The 19,347-nt window shown below is 47.9% G+C and overlaps 1 pseudogene; it reads right to left on the reverse strand.

Moving 5' to 3' along the window:
• Positions 1-7,400: 7,400 nt before the first annotated feature.
• On the reverse strand, positions 7,401-12,334 carry LOC146189306 (uncharacterized; annotated as a pseudogene).
• Positions 12,335-19,347: the final 7,013 nt, after the last annotated feature.

The following is a 19,347-nucleotide window of genomic DNA, read 5'->3' on the forward strand; positions in this document are numbered from 1 at the left end:
TCCACGGGTGTATATTTAGTTGATAATGATAACGAGAGCAAATGTGATGCATCGAGTAGAGCAGCAATGGGCTGGCTCTTACATTTCTGCAGTTTAGATTCCATGGTGCCCTCGGAACTTTTCCTTTAAAGTGTGAGGCTCCGCAGCCCGTTTAATTGTTTTAAACCGCGCGCGCGTTTTCCTATTTGTATTGTTTGCGCGGGCAGCACGAGTGTGCATATGCGAGCAGCTAATCTTGGCGGCTGGATGTTAGCGGCGCAGCGACGAGGGTAGATAAGTGCGTCGAAAGCAAGGCGCAGGGCCTTTTGCTCCGGCGAGGAGGCCAGCGCGGGGCTGCTAGCGAGCGTCACGGGCCAACGGGGTGTGCACGGACGAAGGAAAGAAGACCGGCGACACGAAAATGGAAGGAGGGCCTGCAGAAACGACCTAGGCGTATTCGCGTGAGCTGTTGCCACGCGAATAGTAATGTCTGTTGCGCCGCAGCTAGTGCATGGGCCCTACCGCTCGCCCTGTTCGCGCCGCAGTGTGTTTTGTTTGCCGCGCTTAAACCCTGACCCTCGTTAGGTTTTTATCCTTGGCAGTGTATTGTCGTACGCGTCGACATCATGCCTCCAGCGCAGACGCATTTCTTTGGTTTGTTCCTTTTATTGAATGCTTTTGCGTTTATTCGCTTCTTTATAGTCACACTGCACGAGTTGTCAGTGGATGTTTATGTCCCGCGCCAAACCCTTGCCGGTACATTTTTTATTTTAACAGGAATGCCTGATTTTAGCTTAATAGTCCTTACGTTGTCATGTAATAACACTAGTTCAAAACGCTCATACACTGCGCTCGATAACACTGGATTGTTTTATTGGTGAGTAATGGTAGGTAACCTGCCCTCACTTAGTATCATCCCAGGCAACACACGAGAAAAACCACAAAAGTCCGGAATTTCATGTATCCTTCATCCCAGAAGTACTTATTTCCATCCAGCAGTATAATTCGCACTTTCAACCGTTTCTCTTACGCAATTTAATTTATGGCCTTGATATCTCCTAAAGCCTGGAACCTGCCTCTCGCGCATCGAACGCTTTTATTGACAAGTGTCAGTGTTTCGTGTTTCTTACAGAATTAATTTATGGTCTTTATATCTAATGCCTTTATTGACAGGCTTCAGAGTTTCTTGTTCTTGGTTTCAAGTACTGGGTGTTAATTCACGCATAGCTAGAGTATGTCGTTTCGGTTGTATTTTAAAGTTTTGTTGCTGTGCTTTGCAGAATCGTTCTACTTGTTCCTTGATGGTAACCCCAGCAAGTACTTGTTTACTCTCAGCTTCACTGCACTTATCGCGAACAGAAGTTCGCGATAAGTGCGGCAGATATTAGTCAGTCCATTGACCTATGGGGATTCGGCCTTCTACGCGACATGCCAGGTCTGTTTACATATCATGAGGATCAAGAGAAAGCCGCCCTTAGACAAGTCTCTCAAGTGAGTTCTACAACCATAAGAACAAAGATGCTCATACAGTAAATCTAGATTCCTTCGAACACCCTTTATATGAAAGCATCAGGTGGCTCATACTCTTTGAAACTTTGTGAAATCGAAAACTGTCAGGATCAGAAAAGATGTCTTCAAGGGCAAGTCTATATAAATGAGAACACCGAACCATATTTTCTTCGGACGCTTGTACTGCAATGAAACTCAAAATATTTTCGATAAACATCACCAATCCGAAAAACTTTATATCCTTATTTCCGTTAATAATCAACTCTCGTCGTCATCATTATCGTCATTTGTCGGACTTTATTCAATGCATGGGGAAGGCCTCTCTCCTATTCGTCCAATTGACTCTGTCCAATGAAATGCTTGCGGCATTCAGCTGACCCCTGCAAACTTCGTAAACTGATTCTTCCAACCGATTTAGTGGTGCCACGGTTACGCTTTCCCTCCCTTCGAATGTAAAATCATGTCTAAGAATTGTTTACTAGTACTGGTAACGACCACAAATATAAAATAAATAGCACTGAATAATCATCTTGCGATTCCTCTTGTGCCAAAACGGAACAACCCTTCCGACTCATTCTTCATTCTTCGAACTTGAGAGCAGCAAACGTCCTGTCTTGGATGCCAGAATGATTGCCACCCGTTAATAATTATACTTTGTTAACAATGTGCCACCATTGGTTCGCACACTTCCAAGCAATCAAAGAGTGTGTGGGGGCAGCTCTTCAGGTCTCAAAGCAGGCACCCTCGACTAGCGTGGAAAACTCAGCCGGAAGTCAGTTATCTGTAGGGACAGAGGGGGTGGCCGGTTGGTGTCCAGCCCTCTTTGGTTTAAGCTCGAGAAAGGGCCTAAGTTAGAGTAAAGAAACAAAGCAAAGCAAACGAACTTAGTCACCAACCGACGATACAGAGGAACACACTAACAATCAAACACACCGAACGAGGTCCACAAAAGGGCAGTGCGCAGCATGCATGCAGAAAGGCTCTAATAACAAACGCAGAGGATTCAAAACTATAAGCAATGCAAGAGAAAGTAAGAACAAATAAACACAATGTTGTTCAGTGATCATTGTCGCAAACCGACGTAAGACAGTCGCGATGCGGCCGCCCTGTAGATGTGTCACTCCTTTGCATATCAGTGGGCTTGCCGAAGAGCGGATTAACCCTGGGAGCAGAGCAGTTGCACATGATGACTCGTTTAAAAACTGGTTATAACACTGGCCAGCTTGTCGATGCAACGCGAGCTCAATAAATAGGATGCGCCGGGTCTGTTTGTTACAAAACGCCAATCCAGGCGCGCATACGCTCGCCACTTACACGGCTCAAGCGTCCTTTCTTCTCTTTGTCGCGGTAGGTGTCGTCATTGGTCAGCTTCGGCTGAACCTTCTGGAGACATCGAATTGCTTCTGCTACGCGGCGAGACATCGTCGCTGCCACGTGATGAGGAGGGATAGACGTCTATGCATGCAAGACAACGCTTTCGCGCGGAAACGGAGTCATGGCTCCAATCTTCTGTCAACCTTTACGCGAGTCCATGCGCGTGCATCCTTATCGCTGTGCTGACTCAACTAAAATGTGCGCCGATTTCGTGACAGCCTGCAAATGTTGCAAAAGACGTGTTTTACAGACTCCGTAGAGTATTAAGGGAATAGTTTAGCCTAGGTCACCTTACTTATAAAGCATGTCGCGCCAGTATGGGAGCTACTCGTAGACTGTGAAAGAGCAGTTCGTTTCTTAAATTTTTACTCGAGCCAACGTCCCGTCGGTGCACGATGACGCATGCATGCTCCGCTTTAGACTTCTGTGACATTACAACGCAGGAGAAGCCTGGACATCGGAATGAATGAGAACCCCTACAATTCTGGCTGAAGTTGTTGAGCAGTATGGCAGTTTTGTGTTCTACGACGATGCGCCTACATCGTGGTCACGAAGATCAGTGAGCATTCTCGTAAGTCGACGCGGCGCAACGGAAGTGCGCGAGTGACTTCGCGTAGATGCGATGGGAACATTGAAGGAATATATCGTTTTCATGTGCTAGAGTAGTCTTGATCACAAAGGCGTCACTCCTTCTCTTGACTTGGTGGCGGTGATAGCTCGCACAGGGGAGAATCCGCTAGTAGCCTCCATAAAGGTCCGCTGCACCTAACCAATAAGGATGCGCGTGTCGACGGGTGAGAGAGAGGACACTGGTGGTACAAAAGTTACGGAAGTTATTGTGCGTAACGCAGTGGCCGTCTTGCGGAAGTGACGCGTTCCGCAAACGGGTCACTGCGTTATGCTCAAGACATTGATCTGCGACAGTGTCCGATGAAAAATTTGTTCTTTATTTGTTCTGACCCCCTCGTGCATTGTGCTTGTTGGGAAGTTTCTGATTTGTTGAATGTCTCTAACTTGCATGCTTTGCAAAGCCCGTTTTTGATGCACGCACCATCGTGCTCAAGTACTACATACTTCCTTTGTATCGTCTCTTATTGCATAAAGTTTGCTTTAGTTGTTAGCTAGGAGTCCGACCCTGTTTTCTGGTTTCAACAGGCTCAAGCTGGCGACCAAGTGACCACCCACTTCTCTCACTACATGTAGCTGAGTTCTAGCTGCGCTTTTCACGCAAGTCGAGAGCCTCTCCTGTGAGACCAGAAGATATACTTTAATACACTTTGAAGATGCCAAGGGTGTGCGCACCGATTCGTGCACCTTTAATAAGTTATAATTATTAACGTGCGAGAAATATTCTGGCGTCCGCAACAGTACATTTGGGGCACTGAAGCTCAGATATTGGAGAACGAGTTGGATTGGTTTACAAAGATGTCGTAAACAGTGTAACAGCAGAGTAATAGTGTAATGTGCCGAGCTTTAGCGGTTCTGCAGGATCCACCAAATAGTGCTATGTATTTGGTTTTGGGCAATTGAGACTCAAAATGGCCCTCAAGGAGATTAATCAGTTGGGCCTACAGAGTGGTGTAAAAGGAGTAGAACTTCGAGAATACCTACGTCAAAAATGAAAATGATGTTAAAGAATAAAAGCAATACAATGGTTAAAGGGAGCAGGAAGAGGTTGAGAGGCAAGGGGAAAACAGACAGAAAGATTACCTCTTTCTGTAATACTGATAATAATGTACAGCCTCGTCCACTTCTAGCTAGAACACGGTCACTGCTTTCAAGGTGTCATTGCATCCGACCCGGTCACGCAGTAATCTAAAGTGGCTGACCATGTGAAGCAGCACATCCGTGTCTCTGTGTGCTTGCATCGCTTTGCATCGATATCTGCCTGCGTCAGATACAATGTTGCTTTAAAAGCAGTGACCGTGTTCTAGCTAGAAGTGGACAACCCTGTACATGTATCTAACAATGAAAATAAAGGTGATGATAATAATGAAGCAAGCAGAGGCAGAGAGGTAACGATAAGGTGGATGGAGGATGAAACGAATGTATGTCACAGAGAGAAATAGAACTGCTTAGCACTGCGCATATAGTAGCTTTCTTTCTACAGAAGTTCTTACCTTCTTGCCTACTATTCTATAATAAAAGAACCACATTTCTGTTTTGCAAACACAGTGGGCAGCAACTTTCCATACATAAATTTAAATTTCCAAAATTCAACATTAATTATAAGGAAAACACTTCCTTTAGGGCAGCGGGCTTAGTGCAGCGACTGACGTTCAATTTTAGGACAAAACATTTCAGATGCAGCAGTAATATACCTACCTATGAGGAAAGGCAGGGTATAAGCTCCTTTCTGTGCTTTAGCGGTATTCAAAATGTCAGAGCCGTTTCTTCCGTCTTTCATATGCATGCGCACAACCCTCAAACAAAGCTATCACGGCACAGTCTGATAGACGTTGAAGTGCAACGTATTAGTCCACGCGTTTTGTTCCTCAGCATTTCCTTTGTAGAAATTCATCACCTCACTATCGGCTTGCACGCCGCCGCCACCACATGCACGCATCTGAGGAGTCTCAGTCTTTTATAAAATGTCCCTATGTACCACTTCTCTGCACAAGCCAACATAAAGTTCTCTACAAAAAATTAAAGCCACCCACCTTCCTCCTCTTCTGTGATGCCACCCCCCCACAGACGCGGCCTAGACGGTGGTACCGTATATATCGGGTCGTACGAAGGAGGCAGCAGCTGGCGTCCTACCGGAGGAAAAATGTGGATAACTTCTTGAAGCGCTGTGCAGATGTTTTTCAATTGAGATATTACTCATCTGGCCTTATCTGGAGGTATGTATGACTTGTTGAAATTGCGCAAAACAAATAGGTTAAATGGGCAATATTTATGGTACAAAGCACCCGCGAGGTAAATGAAGGCTGCGGATGTACGACGCATGTACGTGGTCTGCTCAAACGCGAGGGTAGCATCGCAAAATTACCAAACTTTAGGTTTAAACTCCGTTAATGTATGATAACCTGAATGCACTGATTTATTTACATGCCTCTTATACAAGCAGAATAAATACACTCGCATAGCGCATCAAAAGTTCCAGCTGTCCTCGGTCAACAACCCATTGCAGCAGGGTCACCTGCTCTCTTTTCAAGATTTGTGTAGCTCACATGAAGGTTCAAGCGGCCATGAGCAATATGTACATACGTCGTTGATATCAATAGTGTAAACATTGTACAGCTTTTTTATGACCTGGCGTTCCCAGGATGATTTACAACGGGTGCTTTGATGAAGAGGTCGGGCGTTTTCTTGCTTGATAATGCTGTTTTTCGCCATTCATTGAGGCATGTTCAATGCCGAAGAAAAGAGCTCGTAGTAGCTTTCAAGAAACCCGCGAATCTGGTCTTGTCAGCTTCTGACAAGGGCTAGATTGACATCAAACCTAGGCTGATGACCTTGGGAGGGCGTATATTTTGTGGTCGGTCGTAGAGGGCGCGCACGTCATGGATGTCTGCAAATACGTTGAGGAGAACAATCATGATGTCTTTGTTGAGATGCTGGGGTTCTGGATGCTGAAAAAAACTGCTTTTCGAAAATGGGCGACTCCTTTTGCGGTGTGTAACTGTGCGCTCCAGCAACTTGCGACCAAATGTGTGTTCCCTTCGACGATACCTTTGCAGGTTTCAGTATCTTCGCTATCCACGGAGACAAGGATGTTTGATCTTAAGGGTATGCTCAATATTTCGTCCAGGATGTTTAGAGCAATATAATGCGTCGAAGTTGCCGCCGCATATATGCTTTATCCATCGAAAGCTTGACGACCTTTGAGCGAAGGTCGATGATCGCCGGATTGTCATTAAGAAAGTCCATGGCCAACATCCCGTCGCGCGAACACTGCTGTAGCAACGCGAAGCTCGCAGGTTAAGTATGACCATTCACTGTCATTCTTGCAGTGCACCGCCGGGATGGTATAATAACGTAACCACCAGCAGTGCGGATTATCGGACCATCACAGTTGGTCCCAGTTTCTTGAGCCGGGAGGCGAAATCTCTGATTACAAAATACCCGGTTCTGGTGTCCAATAGTGCGGTAACAGCGACCATCGACAAGAACCTCTAGGGCACTTGGTCGTGTCCTCGTAATGCATGTTGGATTCAGTGTTCGATCTCTACTTCACCGTGCGACGAGGTCGCGACCGGGGAACACCTTTGTCACTTCACTCGATGGCGGTGTCAATTTCGAGTCTGATCGTGTTGTCGTTGACGTTGCCGTGCGTAATAGTGGTGTAAGCTTCAAGTTCTTGCGCCTGATCGTCGAGGGCGTCTTCTTAAGGAGCTTTGGCGTAATGGCAGCGTCGTCGTCAGTCTTTGGCGGTAGAGGATTTTCGTCAGATCGCCGTATAGCAACCTCACGTTGTTTCGTTTAGTTTCCACGATGGGAGCTACGGAACCCCCCTCGCATGTAGCGTCGGCCTGGCGACGCAAGTCGGGGGCTGTACGCTGATTGAGAGCACTTCCGACGGCTTGGTGATTACCCTACGCAAGTAGCTCTCGATTTCGTATGGTCGTTCTCCAGTACGAGTCGCTGAGCGTCGGTGGAGAAGCCGCGCAGGCCGATTCGTCTGTACTGACAGTGGCGTAAAACGTGGCCGGCCTCTGTGCAGTTGAAGCACAGCTGGCGGCTGTTGGACCTCCTGTAGGCGTCGCATTTTCTGAGGCTGGATGGTCGTTCGTAGGCTTGGTGGGAGGAGGGCAAGGATCAGCGATCCGGAGGAGCTTGTTCGCCTCGAGGGTGGCATGGGAGTCTCCTCCGGGTGAAGAACGGCTTAATGTAGCAGTGTAATTTATCGCAGTAGGCTCTTGCGTGGGACCGTCGTTGAGGAAAACCCAATTTTTGCTAGACTTCAACGTAGACAATGCCAGTGCGCTGCGCTACTTGGAGCTTTTGCGACAAATGTGGCAATTGGACCTATTCTCTAATAACCTCTGCGAAAACTCTGCGAATAAGGTCCCGAAGATGTCTCCGCATGCAGATGCGCTTCTGTAGTATCTTCCGCAAGCTTGTTGGAGTCGTCGATTGTATTAGCTCACCCGGGTCTCCATCATGTCCCCGATGATGGACACTTCGATTTGAATTTTGACGATAGTTTTGGCGCATTCGAAATAACTGCAGCAAGAAGCGAGTCTATAATGCCTGGAATAAAAACTTTCAGTTTCTCTCCTTCGGTCATGTTAGGGCCAGCGCTGCGAAAAAGGCGCTTCATCTTCTCAGCATCAGCCAGGCTAGACTAATTTGGTAATTCAAGCCTAAAATGAAGTAGGGCCTTAGTTCTTTCCTTCCGGATCACACTTGAAAAGGCCACAGAAAGCATCGTCATTAATGTCTCATAATCCTTCAAAGGGGTATCATTATTTTGAGCCAAAATCCGGCAGATCATTCACAAGCAAAGTAGACATGCCTTAGCTTGGCAGTGTGTTTTCAGACGCAGTCCAAAAGGTCCATTCAGTCATCTGCATTGTCATTGAGCAGTCATTGGAAAGTGAGGGCTTCCGGTTTCACCCGAAGACCAGGTGTGCTTTCTATTCTTCCGGCTTATCCGATGGTATTCTACGGTGACGAAATTCAGTACCCCCGCCAGATGTCAAATGGTCGTGACACTTCCGCAGACGACAAACGAATCGACAGCTATAGGACTGCAATCAACTCCTGATTGGCCTTAATTTCTCTCGCAAAAAAGCTAAGAAAAGTTATGGCATCGATAGCAACAACAACAGGGGGAACTTTGACGATCTAAAGTCCACAAAGGCGAAAGCTTTAACCAGCTCATTCGGTGACATCTGTTTGGCCACTGCTTGGTTTCCTTTGGTGACTTGCTGCTGACTGTCAATTATGACGGGATTGGAAGAGCGCAGTTGTGCTGGCTATTAGGTGTTAGCTCAGGTTTGGACAGGAGGACACTGTGCATCTGTAGTATGTGCATTTAATATATCTGCAATCTTAATGATTAACTGATTATCTGTAACCAAATTCTATCCAGCATTTTCTTAACTACTAATTAGCCTTGACTTAAAAATTGATTTTTGGTAAGGAAAGTGCATACACCTACCATGTATTTTTGATTTATTAATTATCAGTACTGAAATAATCATCCTTCTGATAATTACTGACAGCTGCCGTGGACGCATGAGCGCAAGAACGTAAATGCCGGCGAGTCATGAGCCATAAAAGGCTTTCGCCTTAATATTGCTCGGTGGTATTCGGATTAAAACTTTTTGAAAGAAACAGAAACAGTACTGCTTTGCTGCGATCTTGCGCGAAGTATCACGGCTCAATTCGAGCAGCAGAGAAAGAGATACAGCCGCGGCTCGCGAGAACAAACATGTACAAGGTATTTCAGTGAATTAAAATTGTATCGATAAGGCCGCACACCAACCGCCGTTGAAAGCAGCTCAAAATAATGCTTCGAATTGTTCGCGGCAATATCAAACTACATGGCTGCAAACAAAATCTTCAATATGTTCGACTCATGATTGATTGGAACCATTTTTGTCCGACATCAAAAGTCACTGAAGGCGCTGCGAAGGAAAAGGCGATGTGGTTGTACATTTGCTAGTTTGGGCTATGTAAAATTAATTGCCCTGCCCACAGATGGGGTTGTTCAGTAAGAGCGAGGCTGCCTGCCTTCGGTTCATTTATGAACTAGCCAGTGGTGGTTAAGTGACGGCTGCGTGCATCTCGTGGGCGTTGCGGAGCCGACCGCTACGGTGCCTCTGAGTCCTCGATAAGCACGAGGAGTGGCCACCAAAGCTCGATGAAACGGTCAGAATAAGAAAAATAAGGACAGGCCCAAGCCTAGAGAGAAGGTCATGCTCCCAGTGTAAGGATGACCAGGACAAAAACACGAGTTTGTAAGTAGAGCAAATATTTCCATAACAGGCTGTCGAGCGGCGCAAGGCAGTTGCACATGAAACAGGAACAACATGCGGGGGGTGTGGTTCTATCCCGAAAAAAACGGTTCAGCAAGAAAGGCGTAATAATAGTGACTGTTTCTATCCGCCGCAGCAGGAAGGAGTCTCGCCGTGTAAATGCTTTCGAAGGCAGCGCAGGTATAGAGGGGAGTTGCCCATTGCCGAGAGGTAGACAGAAGGGGTGCAGCGGTGGCGTAACGGTAGAACATCCGCCTCGCATGCAAGAGGGCCGGGGATCAAATCCCAGTGCCGCGCAATTCTCCACCGGATTAAAAAAAGAAATCAGCGTGTCGATGGCATTGCATAAACAGGTTCGGGGTGCCACCTGATGCCGGTGAACACCTCCGGCAACGCACTCCCTCGCCAGAACAGGAGTTGCCACCCTGGTGCAGTAATTGGCCTCAACCTCTCATGATAAGGTCCACAAAACCCCGGCCCTCAGTCACCAGCGGCTGCGGAACAACTGACCACGGCGGCGGTCAGACCTGTGACGCAGCAGGGGGTGCTAAGAATGCCTGGGTCCGCTGGACAGGTCGCCATTGGAAACTGACCCTCGCAACGTTTAATGCTAGAACGCTAGCTAGTGAAGCTAGTTTAGCAGTGCTCTTACAGCAACTAGAGGGTATGAAATGGGGTTTCATAGGGCTTAGTGAGGTTAGGAGGCCGAATGAGGCATATACTGTACGGAAGGATGGGCTTGTACTGTGTTATCGAGGTTTGCCAGAGAGGCGACGACTAGGAGTAGGTTTCCTTGTCGATAAGTATGTAGCGGGTAATATAGATGAATTCTATAGTACTAATGAGAGGGTGGCGGGCATCGTAATTAGGCTTAATAAGCGGTATAAACTGAAGGTTGTACAGGCCTATGCACCTACATGTAGTTATGATGACCAGGTAGTTGAAAGCTTCTACAAAGATGTAGAATCGGCAATGGGAAAAGTGAACACGCAGTACACAGTACTAATGAGCGACTTCAATGCCAAGGTAGGGAAAAAGCAGGCAGGACACCAGGCAGTAGGTGACTATGGCATTGGTTCTAGGAATAGCAGGGGGGAGTTACTAGTTGAGTTTGCAGAGCGCAATAACTTACGAATCATGAATACCTTCTTCAGCAAACGGAAGAACCGGAAATGGACGTGGAAAAGTCCGAACGGGGAGACTAAAAATGAAATCGACTTCATAATGTGTTCAACCCCCGCCATCATGCATGATGTAAAGGTAATCGGGAAAGTGCGATGCAGTGACCACAGGATGGTGAGGTCCCGAATTAGAGTAAATCTAAAGAAGGAACGCAACAGATTAGTAAGAAAGAAACCCATCGACGAATTAGCGGTGAGGGGAAGGGCAGAAGAGTTCAGGATCTCGCTACAGAATAGGTATTCAGCTCTAATCGAGTACGGCAACATTACCCTGGAAGCAAGGAACAGTAATTTCAGAGGTATCATTACTGAGTGCGCGGTAGAAGTAGGCGGTAGGATAGTGAGAGAGGATACCGGTAAGCTGTTCAAAGAGACGAAAGATTTGATTAAGAAACGCCAGATTATGAAAGCCTCCAATCCAACAGACCGGGCCCTTACTGGGTCTGCTACCTCAGATGTGGTAGCGAAGGAGCGAAAACCAGTATCGGAAGCTCTGGCTAGCACGGTAATAAGATGAGCGCGCACTACGCCATGAGACTTCTAATTTGCAAGGATACCGCAATGCGTGGGGTCCCAATGGGTGGTAACATCCTCCCCACGTTCGGGGAGCAGGGGACTTATCGCGGGGCTCTTATCTTCTGCTGTACAGGGCACGTAAAAGAACGTTGGCGCATGCCCGTTAGGCAGCTTGAAAGTCTCTACACACAATCATGAATGGGATTCAGATTCCTTTCAGGCGATGATGCGTGAACCGATTCCAAATAGTCTACATTGACATTAGCTCGACTTGGCACAGATAACACAATGCACCGGCGTCTGCTGGTGCGTGGTGGTATCGCCCGTGATTTCGAGTTATCTCGTCGTACCGAGCAGCGGCATAGCAAATTTGACTTCTACCGTCTGCAGGAAGGGCAGCGTCCGTGTATACACGTTCAGTTGAAGGCAGTGAGCTCAAAGCCGTAGCATATCGCTTGGCATATGTGGCGCCGTAGTCACTGATGAGCGTCCATACGAAGTAGAATTGGCTTCCACTCAATGAGAGGCGTGATTTCCCACAGCGGAGTCGGTGGGCAAAATAGGCAGTGCATATACATCGAGCCCGAGGAGCAAGACTGTCTTCCGCCCTGCGTTTGTGCCACGGAGTCTCATTTTCGTCGTTCGGGTGCAGATTTCGAGGCGCTCGGACAGGTAATTGAGTTTGCTGCTGCAATTGAGCGCATAGAGGCGTGTGTACCTATGGAAGTCCCAGGACGATACGTTTTGCCTCGATAAGTAAGCGGTTGAACGCAAGCCACTGCGTACAGGATGATACGGCAGGCCGTCCATGATGCTGGCGACAAGAAAATCTAAAAATTGCCGCATTTCTCGTTTGTTTTCTCCGTGTGTGCTGTTACTAATTTTGCGCAAAACGTGCAGAATTGGTTTGATAGTCTTTGTGGCACGTTTTATCAAAGCGTTCGCGGTTCAAATGTCGTCCAGGTGCATGCCAAGTATGCAGATAGTGGGATTTCTTTTGACGGAATAGGTTGGTGATGGAAAGTTTAAAATGCGGCTTCTCTTCCATTTTTCGGTTTTATCCGGAGCATAGTGCAACGCGGTTTCCGCGGCGATTTCATGACTGATGTAGAGAGCTCTTGCTTAGGCATTCTAAACCTCGTGCTTCAGGCTGGACACGTCCGCAAGCCACATCAGTAGCTGGTTCATAGGTAGATTAAAGAGGGCTGGCAGAGCAGTGAACCGCGGGAGAGGCCTACTAAGTTGGCGCGGATAAATCAAGTATCCTGGCCTATAAGGACTTGGTCGCTTCGCCCATTCAGGAAAACAGGTATGATCTATATTTTTCTTTTTAGTTCATCGTCGCGAACGTTTATCATAATGGTGTTGTGGGGGACACCATCAAAGGCTCTGCGTATGTTCTCCCCAACATAGGTAGAGTCAAAACATCCTCTGTGAGGCGGAGCAGTACATCTTGTACTCGTTTACCTACTGCATCTTATTTGTTGCCACTAATTTTTGTTTGGATTAGTGCTCTGGTTTGTGTAAGATTCATGTTCCATTGAGATTTGCTGATTCCAATTTTTTCAATATATTTACTTTACTCAACTGGGGAGGCCAGTCCCCAAATTTATTCACAGAGTTCAAACTGCTCGAAATAAGCCCGGAGAAATATTCCCCTGAAAGAGATGCACCTTGCTTCTCGTGATCTGCGAAGAGTGTATCGGTAGGGGACTTTTATGGTCGCTCAAAGTTTTGTGACACATACACCATACATTTAGTCCTTTTCTCTATATGACGTGTATCAATGTCGTAGCGTTCATTTACAAATGCATTGAAGTTTAACGTTATCAATTTGTACCCTAGCTACAATGTAGGCTCTTAGCATTGCGTGAAACCGGCTGCCTTTCGCTAGAAGCTGCTTGGAGTACTTACTTCTTGCTTCGTCGGAAGTCAGTTATTATCTTAGCTACTCCAGAGACCTCACCTGAGTTAAATACTTAACATAACATGTTATTTCGCTAGATACCTGTATACACACCCCTATATACACTCATCATAAGAAGACGCTAAAACAACCACTGTTATTTTGTATATACTGTGATACGTTATTCTGAGACCAGTGCTGAAGGATTAATTTCAGAAAATCATAAAATATCGGCACTGGTGTTTTGTTTTGGCTACTTTAAAAATCCTAATTTATCGGCGCTGGCTCCTTTTTTTTTTTGGCGAAGTTCTAGTGCAGAACTACTTTTGAGAGAATGAAACACTCTCTTTAAAGGCTCCACAGACGTGCTTTTCGAAGAGGAATGAAGCCTCATATTAAATAACTTGCGTTGTCTTGGAGTGTGCTGTAATTATTTTGACAACCTATAGATCTTTTTGTAAGCCATATTTCACACACCACAAATGCGTCTTTGCTTTTTTTCATCCATGCTCTTTGCACCATGTGAGCGCATGCATTCTCATTTTATGGTGATATGCTCCATCAAAGAAATACATTCGGAGTTTTAAACCGGTTAAGTAGTTTTCCGAGATTAAGCTTTGTTGAGCAGGGCTGCACAGATATATTTGAGTTTCTTCTAAATGCAGCCTTATCGCTCTTCTAAAGGCAGCCTTGCCTCGAGCCTATCATGCATTTTGTTTGCTGCTGTTTCACTGCGATGTTTGTCGATTCGATTATTAGACAGTATGATGCCTGCTCCGTAGCTTTCATGTAACCGAAGTGGCACGCAGTTCATCTATCTCGAGACTAAGCAGCCAAGTACCATCGAAGCAACTGTTAAATGGCCCACATAATCGCCTGTTCTCGTAGCGAAGGCATTCATGTCCCCATTGAGATCCGTGGTTTTGACGAGTAGTACGACGGACTAGGGAGGCGAAGAAGCGGGCAGTGGTGCAGGCAGAAGCACTCGAGCTAGGCCCCCTCGGAAGGCTGAATATCCAACGCGCAGTGGATTCAGATTGGGGAGTGCGTAGCTACATTTTATGATGCGATATTTCGCTTTCGATGATGCTGTCAGCAACAATGTTCGCTGAAATGATTCATGCGTTTAAAGGTTCAATATCTCAAAAGGACTAGGCTATGACTGACGTAAGTAAAGTCTTCCCTACGGCTTCCTTCGTAGGCTTTAGGACATAATTAAAAATACAGACGCAAGAAAATAAAATGGTATGACTGAAACCTGGTTATATCAATGTTTAGAGCAAAAAGTTTATTTAGGGTTTTATAGCTTGGTAAAAGTGATTTAGTTTAATTGAGCTAAACGGTAATTCACTTTGGTCAGAAATTTTATTTCATGCGTAAAGCATCTAGTCGCTCACTACGCTGCTGCCACAAGTCATAAGGTTTTCGCCTACGGGTGGCCACCTGCGAATCTTGCCTGTTGCTGAATGGTAATATTTGCAAACGATTGATGTTGACAACAATGTTATTTTCTGACCCGTTATTGACACGACGTATTTCAACACCTGACAACTGCTGCGAAGAAAGCCACTGCTGACGTCACACGCACGAGTAACTCAATGAAACACAAATGCAAATACTTCCAGCGGACAGGACATCAAAATCGCAAGCATGTCATTCCTCGGCAAGATATCCCAATGGCATGCTGCTATAGAGAACCTGGATGCATGCTGCCAAATTTGCCACGAAAAAACGCAGATGTTAAGCTCGGTTTCAACTTTGACGCAGAAACATCCGTGCCTGTCAAGGGGCGGTTCATGTAACCCGATACCCGAGGCTTCTGCAACCATGGATTCTAAATTTACACTCCTATCCTAATGCTAAAAACCCGTCGGCAGCGCAAGGCAATTCGACAATGGCATGTCGCTTTGAGATTTCACAGAGACAACCCACATACCGCCAGTCTTTTTGTTGATGGCCATGTCACCTGCCAGAAGCCACATGCCAGATGGTTCACGCCTCTTTAGGGGTTTACAGCTTTAGATTTGAAGCTTTGGAGTTTTCGCAGTGAAAACAACGTTCACATACTGTGGTTGAAAATCAGCCACTCTACCACAAGTTTCTCTAGTTTCTGCAAAAAAACCCTGCACCATAGCCAGAGGCTCTCATTCCTCTACTTATGATGCCCGCAACCCTCGCTCTGGTTGGTTGCAGGCCTGGTAATAAATTTCCACCTTTGTGTAAGGTAGTTAAAGATAAATAGCTCCCGGGCAGCTGTCGTCCGGTTTTGAAATTTGAGAGTTCATAGCTTATCGCTCCATCTGTGGTTCATGTTCTGAGCTGAAGAGGGTTATTTCCCTAAAAAAATGCAAAGTTTGCCCCTCTTTTTTCTGTTACGACAGTAATATAGGTTTTCCTACTAGTGTCTTTTTGTATATGATTATGATAAAATTATGATATGCCACCTGGTGTCCCCATTTTCTTGCTGCGCCTGGAAGAAGAGGACACTGAAGTTGGCTCTCGCGTGCTGTGCGCCGAACTTTGCCTGCTGGTGCAGCTTCGTCCTGTCGTTTTAGTCAAGTCTAGCCTTGTTGTCCGTGACATATCTTGGTGTCGGCGCAGGGTATCGATCCCAGTTTATGTCCCGCACTCCTCCACATACCCAGGATTCAGGTCCTGTGCCATTCGACACTCCTGTTCACCGTGCTAGTCGGAGGAACCTAGGCCTACCACCTGAGCACGGGCCGTTGGAATTCACCACCGCAGCCGCCCCTCGACCTGTCATGCAAACTCCAACGTACTACACTCTACAGAGTCCACGACTGCCTAAGGCTTTCCACGGCTGTCAGACGGAAGACGTCGAAGACTGGCTCGCCCAGTTTGAACGGGTCGCCGCATTTAATCAGTGGGACGACGCCGCAAGGCTCAGGAACGTCTTCTTTAGCCTGGAAGATGGCGCTCGTACTTGGTACGAGAATCGCGAGGGCGCCCTAACATCGTGGCGCGAGTTCTGCCGCTGCATCCTGGACACCTACACCAGCCCGGATCGCCGAGAACGAGCGGAAAGGGCTTTATGCTCTCGCATACAGATGCCGAACGAGACCATAACCATGTACGTGGAGGACATGACTAGGCTGTTCCGACGATCTGACCCGGCCATGCCCGAAGAGAAAAAGGTGCGCCATCTCATGCACGGCGTTAAGGAACAACTGTTCGCTCGGCAACTGTCCGCAACCCGCCGAGCACAGTTGCCGAGTTTCTTTCGGAAGCAATCACGATGGAAAGGATGCTCCAGCAGCGGTCTACGACCTACGACAGGCCGGTACTCGCCGCTTCGCTCCCGGAGCCGCATTCGGCCTTCGGGGCTAGTCCGGATCTTCTTCGCGACATCATCCGCTCCGTTTTGCGTGAAGAGCTCCAGAAGCTTTTCGGTGCTCCCCAGCCGACGGTCGGCTCTGTCGCTACTATTGTCCGAGAACTGCAGCAAACACTTCGGCCTTCGGTACCATCTCCAAACCCGCCATCCTTTTCCACCGAGTCCTGTCGGCCAACGTATGCGGACATCTTGCAACGTCCCCCAACTGATTCCACACAATTACTGCCACCCGACCAAGGCTCAGTGTATTGAGCCCACCAAGAGCCGTACGTCGACAACCCCCGACCACCCCAGCGAAAGGCAGACCTGTGGCATGCCCCAAATCGGCAGCGCCTGTGCTTCCACTGTGGAGAAGCTAGTCACCTGTATCGACAGTGCCCATACCGACAACTGGGACTGAAGGGTTTCCCCATCGACATGCGTAGCCCTCCTTTAGGCCAACGACCCCGGGATATTTAGGACTACGTAGCCCAGCAACGCATGGCGCCAACTTTTAGACGACAGTCACGATCTCCGTCTCCACACCGACTATCCTCGCAGCCCAGCTTCTCCGGGATGGCGCAGCGACGGTCGCCTAGTCCGAGCCGGGAAAACTAAAGACAGCGACCTCGCTTCAAATCGAGGTCGCTTCAAATCGACGTGACGAAGACCCCCGACAACGCGAGCTGTAAGCGACCGCGACTTGACGGCCCCGACGAGAGTTCGTACACGTGAAGATAGACTCTCGCTGGATATACCCGTGCTCCTCGACGGCTATAAGGTTAGCGCATTAGTAGACACGAGCTGATTTTTCGATTTTAAGCGGGAAGCTAGCGGCGCTTCTAAAAAAAGTGATGACGTCATGTCTGGCACGCAGATTCGAACCGCTGGCGGACATGTCGTAACTCCGAGCGGTCAGTGCACGGCGAGAGTCCAAATTCGCAACTCCACGTTTGTTGTCAACTGCCTTGTGATACCTGACTGCTCCCGCGACTGTATCCTTGGTTTCGATTTTCTCCGGGAGTATGGGGCCATTATCGATCTCCGGAAGCGTACCGTGACCTTTTCGACCGAGAAAGCTGATGATGCTGAAACTGCAGACCGCCAAAGCCGTGCCCTCTTTGAATTTCTGCCGAGAGCGTTTCTATTCCGCCACGTTCTAGTGTTTTTGTAGCTGTTAACTGCGATGAACTACGTGACGGAACGGCGGTCGCTGAGGGCAACCAGTCCCTTTTGCTCACCCACGGCATCACCTCGGCGCGGAGTCTCATCCATCTGCGTAACGGCCGATCTAAGCTCCTGGTGACTAACTTCACGAACGAACCCCGCCATCTTTTCCGCGCTACCGCAATCGCATTCGTCGACGCCTTAGCGGACGTGTCTGAATGTTTTACGTTCGGAGAAGTTGAAAATGTGCGCCCATCCCTTGATCGTCTGGATATTAGTACAGATCTCTCGGAAACACAGCAGCACGATCTGCGTTCTCTCCTACTAAAATACAGTGCTTGTTTCGCGACGTCATCGAAAATTCGACAAACGCCTCTTGTGAAGCACCGTATAATTACTCCTGACGATGCCCGCCCTATACGCCAGCAGCCGTACCGCATCTCAACGACGGAACGTGAAGCGATTCAGACACAGGTTCAGGAGATGCTTCGTGATGGTGTCATCCAACCCTCCAACAGCCCGTGGTCGTCCCCTGTCGTGCTGGTGAAAAAAAAAGGATGGCACCCTTCGCTTCTGTGTTGATTATCGAAAGTTGAACGACATCACTAAAAAAGACGTCTACCCGCTCCCCCTTATCGACGATTCGCTCGACAAGCTTCGCCGTGCCCAGTACTTCTCCTTCATTGACTTGAAGAGCGGGTACTGGCAGATTGAGGTCGATGAGCGGGACCGCGAAAAAACAGCTTTTGTCACCCCAGATGGACTGTATGAGTTTAAAGCGCTGCCATTCGGTCTATGTTCAGCGCCGGCTACTTTTCAGCGCATGATGGACACCGTTCTCGCTGGCCTCAAATGGCAAATCTGTTTAGTTTATCTCGACGACGTTGTCGTGCTCTCTGAAACCTTTGGAGAACACCTCGAACGCTTTCGCGCAGTATTAGATGCCCTCCGGTCAGCTGACTTGACGCTCAAGCCCGAGAAGTGCCACTTTGGCTACAAAGAGTTGAAGTTTCTCGGTCATCTTGTGAGTGCCGCATGCGTTAGGCCAGACCCAGACAAAACTGCCGCTGTCGCCAAATTTCCCGTTCCTGCCACGAAGAGGAGTTTAAAACGTTTCCTGGGTTTGTGTGCGTACTACCGCCGCTTCATCGCCGACTTTTCCAAGATAGCCGCACCCCTGACCCGCCTCACGCGGGATGATACACAGTTCGTGTGGGCCGCCGAGCAACAGGAAGCTTTTGCGGAGATGCGCAGACGACTGCAAACTACCCCTGTTCTTGCGCACTTTGATGAAGACGCTGCCACCGAAGTCCACACCGACGCCAGCAACATCGGCCTTGGCGCTGTACTCGTACACCACCAAGCTGGCGTGGAAAGGGTCATTGCGTATGCCAGCCGCACGCTCTCCCGCGCTGGAACAAATTATTCCACTACGGAAAAGGAATGCCTCGC

This window comes from Amblyomma maculatum, chromosome 5, assembly GCF_055883805.1.
Source record: "Amblyomma maculatum isolate TAMU_Amacu chromosome 5, ASM5588380v1, whole genome shotgun sequence".
NCBI lineage: Eukaryota > Metazoa > Arthropoda > Arachnida > Ixodida > Ixodidae > Amblyomma > Amblyomma maculatum.